At 46.8% G+C, this 9804-nt stretch overlaps 1 protein-coding gene across 10 annotated transcripts in view; it reads right to left on the bottom strand.

Annotated features, from left to right (window-relative positions):
* The window catches only part of klhl17 (kelch-like family member 17), an 82141-nt gene extending 73669 nt beyond the window's left edge, over positions 1-8472 (bottom strand). For 5 of the 10 annotated variants that reach the window (XM_038822019.1, XM_038822017.1, XM_038822009.1 and 2 more), the window contains exons 1-2: positions 7586-7837; positions 6404-6565 (exon numbers count right to left, since the gene is read on the bottom strand). The gene's annotated coding sequence lies outside the window, so the exon portion shown is untranslated. Of the gene's footprint in view, positions 1-6403; positions 6569-7585; positions 7838-8234 lie in introns of those variants that run through there. The other 5 variants (XM_038822011.1, XM_038822013.1, XM_038822010.1 and 2 more) reach the window with 5 other exon arrangements.
* Between the last annotated feature and the right edge of the window lie 1332 nt (positions 8473-9804).

A 9804-nucleotide genomic window follows, 5' to 3' on the forward strand; every position in this document is an offset into this window, starting at 1 on the left:
GCCGAAAGAAGACAGCGAGTGGCAGTGGATGGAAAGTATTCCACCTGGAGGTCGGTGACCAGTGGTGTCCCACAGGGATCTGTTCTGTGACCTTTGCTCTTTGTGGTTTTTATAAATGACTTGGATGAAGAAGTGGAAGGGTGGGTTAGTAAGTTTGCCGATGACACGAAGATTGGGAGATTTGTAGATTGTGTTCAGGGCTGTTGCGGGTTACAGCAGGACATTGACAGGATGCAGAGCTGGGCTGAGAAGTGGCAGATGGAGTTCAACCTAGATAAATGTGAAGTGATTCATTTTGGAAGGTCGAATTTGAATGCTGAATACAGGGTTGAAGGCAGGATTCTTGGAAGTGTGGAGGAACAGAGGGATCTTGGGGTCCACGTACAGAGATCCCTCAAAGCTGCCACCCAGGTTGATAGGGTTGTTAAGCAGGCGTATGGTGTGTTGGCTTTCATTAACAGGGGGATTGAGTTTAAGAGCCACGAGGTTTTGCTGCAGCTTTATAAAACCCTGGTTAGACCACACTTGGAATATTGTGTCCAGTTCTGGTCGCTTCATTATAGGAAAGATGTGGATGCTTTGGAGAGGGTACAGAGGAGATTTACCAGGATGCTGCCTGGACTGGAGGGCATGTCTTATGAAGAAAGGTTGAGGAAGCTAGGGCTTTTCTCACTGGAGCGAAGAAGGCAGGGAGGTGACTTGATAGAGGTGTACAAGGTGATGAGAGGCCTGGATAGAGTGGTAGCCAGAGACTTTTCCCCAGGGCGGAAATGGCTGTAACGAGGGGGCCATAATTTTAAGGTGATTGGAAGAAGGTATAGGGGAGATGTCAGCGGTAGGTTCTTTAAACAGAGAGTGGTGGGTGTGTGGAATGCACTGCCAGCGGAGGTTGTGGAGTCAGAGTCATTATGGATATTTAAGTGACTCTTGGACAGGCACATGGACAGCAGTAAATTGAAGGGGTGTAGGTTAGGCTGATCTTAGATTAAGATAAATGGTCGGCACAACATTGTGGGCCGAAGGGCCTGTACTGTGCTGTACTGTTCTATGTTCTATGAAACCGGAGCATCCGGAGGAAACCCATGCAGACACAGGGACGGGGAGAATGTGCAGACTCCGCACAGACAGTGATCCAAGCTGGGAATCGAACCAGGGAGCCTGGCGCTGTGAAGCGCCAATGCTAACCACTGTGCTACCAAGCCGCTGTCTCAAACATTCGCTCTGTTGAAACAAGAGAGTGAGCGAAATGTGGCAAGGATATCATCACCACCCAAGGAAAAAGTGGAAACCAAAGCTGGGGAACCTCCCTGCCAGCAAAGTGGGCAATACGTTGATCATGGAGAAACATCAAGGCCCTGTGACCCAGGCTTCGAAAGATCAGGAGGGCGTAGACTGGGAAAGCAACAGTCCTAAACCAACAGCACCAATCATTATCGCTGGTGCTTTGGCCAGTGGGAGGGGTCAAAACTTTCCTCCAGCTATGCCCAGGTTCTTTTGCTTCTGGGAATGGAGCTATGGTTTTTAGTTTTGTAAACCTTGCTGAAACACATTTGAACCGATAATAGCCACTCCTCATTTCACAGAACTGTGGCTTTCTATCTTGGGGGCTTCTAACTGTAAAACACTTCTATAACGAGATGTTGGCAAAGTGGCATTATCATTGGACCAGGGACTCAGGGCAATCTGGGTTCAAATCACACCAGGGCAGTTGGTGAAATTTGAACTCTAATTTAAAAACAATCTGGAATCAAAAGACTAATGATAATTAGGGCAGCACAATAGCACAGTGTTTAGCACTGTTGCTTCACAGCTCCAGGGTTCCAGGATTGATTCCCAGCTTGGGTCACCGTCTGTGCGGAGTCTGCACGTTCTCCCTGTGCCTGCGTGGGTTTCCTCCGGGTGCTCCGGTTTCCTCCCACAAGTCCAAAGATGTGCGGGTTAAGTGGATTGTCCATGCTAAATTGCCCTTAGTGTCTAAAAGGGTTGCGTGGGGTTACTGGGTTATGGGGATAGAGTGGAGGGGAGGCGTGAACTTAAGAGGGTGCTCTTTCCAAGAGCCGGTGCAGACTTGATGGGCCGAATGGCCTCCTTCAATACTGCAAATTCTATATCTATAAATAAAATCTATTTGTGCAAAGCAAGGGATCACAATCTCTCGCTTTGTGCAGCCCGTGTCAGCATCAGCAAATCCCTCTTTAAGTAAGTTATGATCAGCTGTGAGGCTCTCACTATTCTGGAATTGCATTAAGCTCCCCAGGCTCAAGGACAGAGATTGGGTCAGGGTGCTCTCTGACAAAGAACCTCAGAGTCTCTGCGAATTCTGACACTTCCCCAAACGTCAGTCGCTTTGAATCTTTGAGTGAGAATGGCAAAGTAATTTTCACTGATATTCTGGACTGCAGTCCAGAGGGAATGCTACACTGTTGAAGATGTTCTCTTTTGAATCAAATATGTCAGGTGGATGTACCTTTAAGAAATGGGTGTTTTTCAAATAGCTGCAGTGATGGCAGTGTGTGGGTGGAGCTGGGCTGTCTGTCTCCCTTTCACTTTCGTTTTTGAGCTGGGAGCTGCAGTGTGTTTAGTTTAGTTTTCAGAGTTGGAGAGCTGCATTCAAAGCAAGCAGCTGTGTAATGATCTCTCTCTCTCTACAAGCTAAAGAATGTCTTCAGCTCATTGATGATTTCAAAGTAATACCTGTTTCTGTAGAGAATTTAAACCTGCTGTCTTTGTTTAAAAAGGTTCTAACTTATGGATGTTGTTTGGAAAGTTATTAAGGGTTATCTATAGAGTACTGTATCTTTTTGGGGGGTTATCAGGGTTGATAGTTGATAAACTGTTTGCTGTGTGTTTATAAAATGTTAACTGGATTCATGGAATAAACATTGTTTTTGTTTAAAAATACTTTTAGTTCTCTGTTGCATAACACCTGTAAAGTGGGCCCTTGTGCTCCCCACAACCAAAATCTATTAAACGTTGTGGGTCAGGTGAACTCTATGGTATACTTTGGTAATCTTTAAACCCGGCCTGTAATAGATGCTAAACCCAGCCCCCTCTCGAGGCGGTCGTGAAAGATTTCATGGCACAATTTTGTACGAGGGCAACAGGGCTATCTCCAGAAATTCTGGCCACCATTTATCCATAAACCAGTATAACTAAAACAGGTTATTGAATCATTTATCACAAGTGTTGCTTGTGGAACCTTGCTTTGTGCAATTTGGTTGCTGCGGTTCCTACACAACAACAATAACATCACCTTAAAAGTAGTCAACTAAAAACAGAAAGCGGTGAAAATACTCAGCAATTCCGGCAGCATCGATGGAGAAAGAAATGGAATTAACATTTCAGGTGAACGACCTTTCATCAGTCCAGTTCTGACAGAGGTCATCGACCCAAAATATTAAATCAGATTCCTCACAGGTGCTTCCAGAACTGCAAAACATTTTCAGAATTTTGCAGTTTGATTTCAGATTTTCAACATCTCTACTATTTGTTTTTCCATAAATTTAGAGTACCCAATTATGTTTTCCAATTAAGGGGCAATTTAGCATGGCCAATCCGCCTACCCTGCACATCTTTGGGTTGTGGGGGTGAAACCCACACAGACACGGGGGGGGGGGGGGAATGTGCAAACACCACACGGACAGTGACCCAGGGCCGGGATTCGAACCCAGGTCCTCAGCGCCGTAGGCAGCAATGCTAACCACTGTGCTGCCCTATCTCTACTATTTTTACTTTCCTTCAAAAGTACTTAACTGGTTGCAAAGGGCTTTGGGCCTCCTTGAGGCTATGACAGGCACTATTTTTTTCTGTTAAATCCCTCCCTCTTTTTTTTTAAACATGACCCTCCATTAAATCATCTTCTTTGTAACCAAAGTTTTGGTCAACCCCTCCATGCTTCACATTTACATCTTTACATCAGTTTTTGTCATGCTGGAGCGCGGTAAGCACCCTTTTCTGATAATAAGGGAAGACTATCAATGCCAGCTGCTGCTACCAAATTCCGGGCAATTCTGTGACCTGGATCCCTCAGCATCCAAGAACTGGATTCAATCTGTCAACATTGGGGAGACAAAACACAGATTGGGTGAGTGCTTTGTGGAACAATCTCCATTCTCCCCACAACCATGATCGCCAACTTCTGGTGACCTGGCACTCTTAATTCTCCACCCTCCTCTTACGCTGACATCTCTATCCTCGGCCTGCTGCGCTGTCCCAATGAAGCTTAAACACAAGCATGAGGTAAAGCATCTCATCTTTCAATTAGGCACCTTACAGCCTCGTGTTTGAAAAGTTCAGATGGTAAACTGTCTCCATTTTGTTTTGTTTCCCTTGCTGGTTTTATTTTTCTCTCTCACTCTCTCAGTTCCTGCTCCAGGCATATCTTTTGCTTCTTTTGTTGCCCCATCTGCATTCCCTTTGGCCCTGGGAGGACTAACTTGTTTGTCATTCAATCTCTCCCGTCTTCCAGTCAGTCAGAGACCTTCCTTTTGCCCTTGGTCCACCCAGCCCTTGCTCAAAACCTATTGCACCTCTAACTTCCCCAGTCTGGTGAATGTGTAACTAGTAATTCATACTGTACCTTTCTGTTGTCCCTGTGGGCCCCATCTGTGAGCCAATGTCCAGCTCTGCCCACAAGGGGGAGATGAGGAGCATGTACAGGGCTCTGCCCCCTTTAGGGAGTATAAGTGCTGCGGTCCTGTGAGACCGCCCTCAGTATCGTGCAGTCGCAGGCAGGCTCAGTTGTAAGCCGATTAAAGCCACAGTTTACTCCAACTCGTGTCTCAGAGTGAATTGATGGTCGCATCACCCAGTCCTGATGAAAGGCCGCAGGCTCTTTCAGGAGGCAAAAGACTGCACCCTATTTACTGTCCTCGCTTTCTCTGGAGCAGTGGCTGGTGGTCTCTGCTCTGCACCTCTATCCAGCAGATTGACCATGATGCAGGAATTCATCACGTGGGCAACATGACAAACGTGACCCCTAGGGTTGTCACTGTGCGATATAACCCATAACCCAATGCAGCCACGATAATGGTACCGACTGAGCAACTCAGAGGTCCTGCGTTCAAGTCAGCCGCAGCAAGTTCCAAAATGTAATCTAATAATTAGTGGGCTTGCCACCGCTCAGGAAGAACAGAAACATGAGGGGTGCCCGTTCACTAATGTCTTTCAGAGAAGGGAACCGTACCCAATTCGGCCTTCATGGGACTCCACACTGGTAGCACATGATTAACGCTCAGTGTTTGCTGAAATGTGCTGCTCGTATCCAGAAAACAAATACGAATGTGCCATCCTGAATCACTAACTCTGTAAATTCACGAGGGCAGTTTGCATCTTCATCAAATAGGGCAGCACAAAAGAAGATCCCCATGCCCCCGACATTTTTACTTTAAACACAAATTCATGGAAAAAGTTCAGAAATACTCAGTCTGCTGCAATGCAAATTCTATTTTGATTTGGAATTGATTTATCCTTTCTTTGTCTTTCACCCCAAATTAGTCCCTTTGCATCATTCCCCACTGACAGCTCAGGCCGTTTGAGATCTCTTGCAAAACCACTGCTGGGGGCTGGGGTGGGGGTCTTGGAGAGGAGGGTTAACTCATGTCATAATGCTCACTGCCTCACTTGGGAGCTTTTCTCGGAGTAAAGCAGAGTTGGTGAAAAGACCATAAGGGAAAAATCAATTTCTTATTGCACCTCCAGTGCACCCAGCAACAATGATTTTCTTTTGTTTAAAAAAAAAGGTAAAAGAGCCAAGATGAAAGCAGACAAGTGGACAAATCTGGCTAAAACAGCAGCAGGCTGCTGAATTATACTTCCCTGCTAAGGTAATGGGGGGGGGGGGGGGGGGGGGGGGGGGGAGGTGGAAGGAATCTCATTAAATGGTCGAGTGCTTGAATGAGATGAGCGGTACTGCGATTCTTGCATCATATGCAGGTTCTTAGTTTGTCAGGCGAGGGAGAGGGAGGGAGAGAGAGAGAGAGAGAGAGAGAGGGAGGGAGGGAGGGAGCGGGAGGGAGGAGGGAGCGGGAGGGAGGGAGGGAGCGGGAGGGAGGGAGGGAGCGGGAGGGAGAAAAAACCCTCAATTTGAATGGTGCATCCATTTGACAAAATGATCACTGAGCCCGGGCTATAGGACAGCCACAATTAAATTGGCCACAAAACCTACACACATGGACAGTGTTGAGCTTTTGACTTGTATTGCAGGATCTGACAGGGCAGAAGGAGTTTACTGAAGCTCAATGGTGTAAACTGCACTGGTTTATACATAAATATATATAATTAAATAAAAACACACGCCCCTTTAGATTAAACCTATTTTTCAATGCATATTTTGTACAGAAAAGGCAAAGTGCAAGAAGCCTCCACCGTCAAACATTGAACAATAAATGTAAATGTTACTCACAGATCAGCTGCCAGGGTATCATTTACAATGTGGCCACTTATGGAGCTGAGCAGCTGACGTTTAGTCCCGCCCTCGCTGATTCTGATTGGTGCAATGACGTCAATGGAGCTCTCAGACCAGCTCTGACTGGCTGACCGCCAAGTCCATCAGGGGACGTCTCATCTTCTTAAAGCAAATTGTATCCGGTTAGTGTTGGGGGACATTAAAATGCCCCAGTAACATTGAATCATCCTGATATTCTCCAGCCAATTTAATTACAGTAAGCCCTGGGTGGAGGGGGAAATCTCTCTGATTTAAGAGGGGAGGTGGCAACCTTTGATAACAGGACTGCTGCTTATCAACAACCCAGACGTTTAAACAATAAAATAGGAAACTGGGAAATTAACTGTGTTTGCAAACATTGCTGTAAGCCCTTCCCTCCTTCCCTCCCAAAAAAAAGCTGTTTAAAATGTCCACACACACACAGCATTTCCAATCAGGTACACAAAGCATGTGCCATTGATGAATCATTTGCTCCTCATATCCTGGAATGAAACTAATGTGTGCAAGGTTTTATCAACAAGACACACATTAAAAAAAAGGAAGTAGGATTGAAGATAGCAACAACAGCAGCACAAAGGAAATGGGATTAATACACAGCTATAGCCTTTGGTGTCAGGAGCAAAGACAGATACTTGCCCTGTCAATTGGACCCTCCCGGGCAGAATCGATGAAAACATCAACAATCCTTTGAATTCCAGCCTCGATATTTCACTCCCTCACGATTAATTTCCCCATCTCCCCTGCCCGGGCCTTTGCTACATTGACTACGTTGAATCCACCCTTTATTTTAAAATGTCCTTTAATAACACAGTCCACACGTTACCCACCCACCCAATCCACCCCCAATTACTATTACATTTTTCACATGGGTGTGCTCGCAATCTCCTTGCGTTGGGGAACAAAGGAACTGAGAGCTACAACCGTTTAGATTAGAGATTGCAATATATATATATATTCAAAACCCTCACAACCTCCCTATAGAGAGACCCTCTCTCCTCTCCCTGTAACATATGTCAAAGAATCGGCCAATATTTACAGCCTTGATGCCAGAGTTCTGTTGCCAAAACAAATTTAAAACAAGGACGATGGCGCTTAGATACACCACGAATTTAAAATAAGGTTTCTTACGTGGATACTTACAGCTGGTGTAACTGAAACTGACAACCTTGAATGGGGGAGGGGGGTTGAGAAGAGATGCTTCAATTTCTCACCCCTCCGAAATTAAAAAGAAACAGAAATAAATCAGGGGACACAGTTTCCCTCTTTGCTTCCTTGCAGGCGCAGATGCAGCACAGATTGAGATGGTGGAGGAGGAGGTGGGATCAGTGTGCTACAGGCTGTCTTTCGACAAGTGGACGGTGCCGGTTATACAAAATGTATCCACCGCCGATGTGTAGCGGGGGGGGGGGGGGGGGGGGGGGAACCCATCATCCGGCGGACCCAACATGCAGAACGCCAAGATATTTACTCCCAGAATGTAAAACCGACCCACATGCAGTTTAGCCCAGTGTCATCTGGATTTAAGGAGGCACAAATGGTAGAGAGATGTTGTAGCTTAAAAGCAGCCCTGATGAACACACACACACACACACTCTGACTTTGCCCCTGTCTCACTCCAATCTTTCAAAGTTCTTTGTGTAATCTCAAGTACCTGGCCATTCTGGGTTGGTGTGGGAGATTGACCCAAATACCACCCCAACACACACACACCAAAATACAAAAGACAAGACTAAAAGATACAATTGCGAAAGGTGGAAGTTTAAACAGATCCTTCCAGAAACACACGTACTTTATGTTCGGTTTCAGCATTATTCTCGCCAAAAATCAACGGAAAGGATTTTTGAGACTTAAAACAATTCCTCCCAAGGTGGGGTTGAATCTCACATCCTCCCGTTTACCAGGCTCTGCACATTTGTAGCAGTTATGTTTCCATATCTGAGTGAAATCTACACTGAGCCATAAATCTACACGGTGATATCAACAGTCCAGGACTGAGACAATCCGGCTTCCACCTCATTTTGGGTTTCAAGAAAGGCACAGATTGCATTCAACGTCACAGCTTTCCCTGGATGAACCCAGCCCACACTTGGGCAGCTCCCTGAATCGATGCTGCCTCAATCACAGGATGTTTCAGTAACATTTAACACTCATCTAACAGAGAATAGACAAATGTAGTTTTAAAATAACACAATTGCAGCCTGGACGGATCTGGCAGGTACTTTTGGAAATAAATCTGATGAATAATAACGCCTCCCCCCCCCCCCCCCCTCCCCCCCAATCCACCAGGAATACCTACTCAAGTACAACACATCATCACAACATCAAAACTGGAGCCCCACAGGTGTCACAATATAACAGGGCAAAATAATGTATTTACTTAGAGATCATATGACGGTTAAAACAAGTAATATATATATACATACATGATATGTTATATATAATATATATGATATATTATAGCCTCTTTAAGACTTAAGTGCCCAGCATTTTTCACTGTAAACTGCAACATAATAAAAATAACTCAACAAATTAACTTTTTTTTGTATTGATGTTAAAGCAAGACTTGTTACATGGAGAGGGGGTTTTGACAAAGGGGACAGGTAATGTCAAACCTGTGTATCCGGACACATTTTATAATGCAGATGGATTGGAAAGAAGCAGAGACAACAAAAGGGGTTGTGGTGCCAGGGGCTGGGAGCAGTGAGTGAGTGGCAGGGGGAGTGAGTGAGGGGCAGTGTGAGTGGCAGGGGGAGTGAGGGAGGAGCAGTGTGAGTGGCACGGGCAGTGAGTGAGGGGCAGTGTGAGTGGCAGGGGGAGTGAGTGAGGGGCAGTGTGAGTGGCAGGGGGAGTGAGTGAGGGGCAGTGTGAGTGGCAGGGGGAGTGAGTGAGGGGCAGTGTGAGTGGCAGGGGCAGTGAGTGAGGGGCAGTGTGAGTGGCAGGGGCAGTGAGTGAGGGGCAGTGTGAGTGGCAGGGGGAGTGAGGGAGGAGCAGTGTGAGTGGCAGGGGCAGTGAGTGAGGGGCAGTGTGAGTGGCAGGGGGAGTGAGTGAGGGGCAGTGTGAATGGCAGGGGCAGTGAGTGAGGGGTAGTGTGAGTGGCAGGGGCAGTGAGTGAGGGGCAGTGTGAGTGGCAGGGGGAGTGAGGGAGGGGCAGTGTGAGGGAGGAGCAGTGTGAGTGGCAGGGGGAGTGAGGGAGGGGCAGTGTGAGTGGCAGGGGCAGTGAGTGAGGGGCAGTGTAAGTGGCAGGGGGAGTGAGTGAGTGACAGTGTGAGTGGCAGGGGCAGTGAGTGAGGGGCAGTGTGAGTGGCAGGGGCAGTGAGTGAGGGGCAGTGTGAGTGGCAGGGGCAGTGAGTGAGGGGCAG

The sequence above is a fragment of the Scyliorhinus canicula genome, chromosome 16, assembly GCF_902713615.1.
Source record: "Scyliorhinus canicula chromosome 16, sScyCan1.1, whole genome shotgun sequence".
Classification (NCBI taxonomy): domain Eukaryota; kingdom Metazoa; phylum Chordata; class Chondrichthyes; order Carcharhiniformes; family Scyliorhinidae; genus Scyliorhinus; species Scyliorhinus canicula.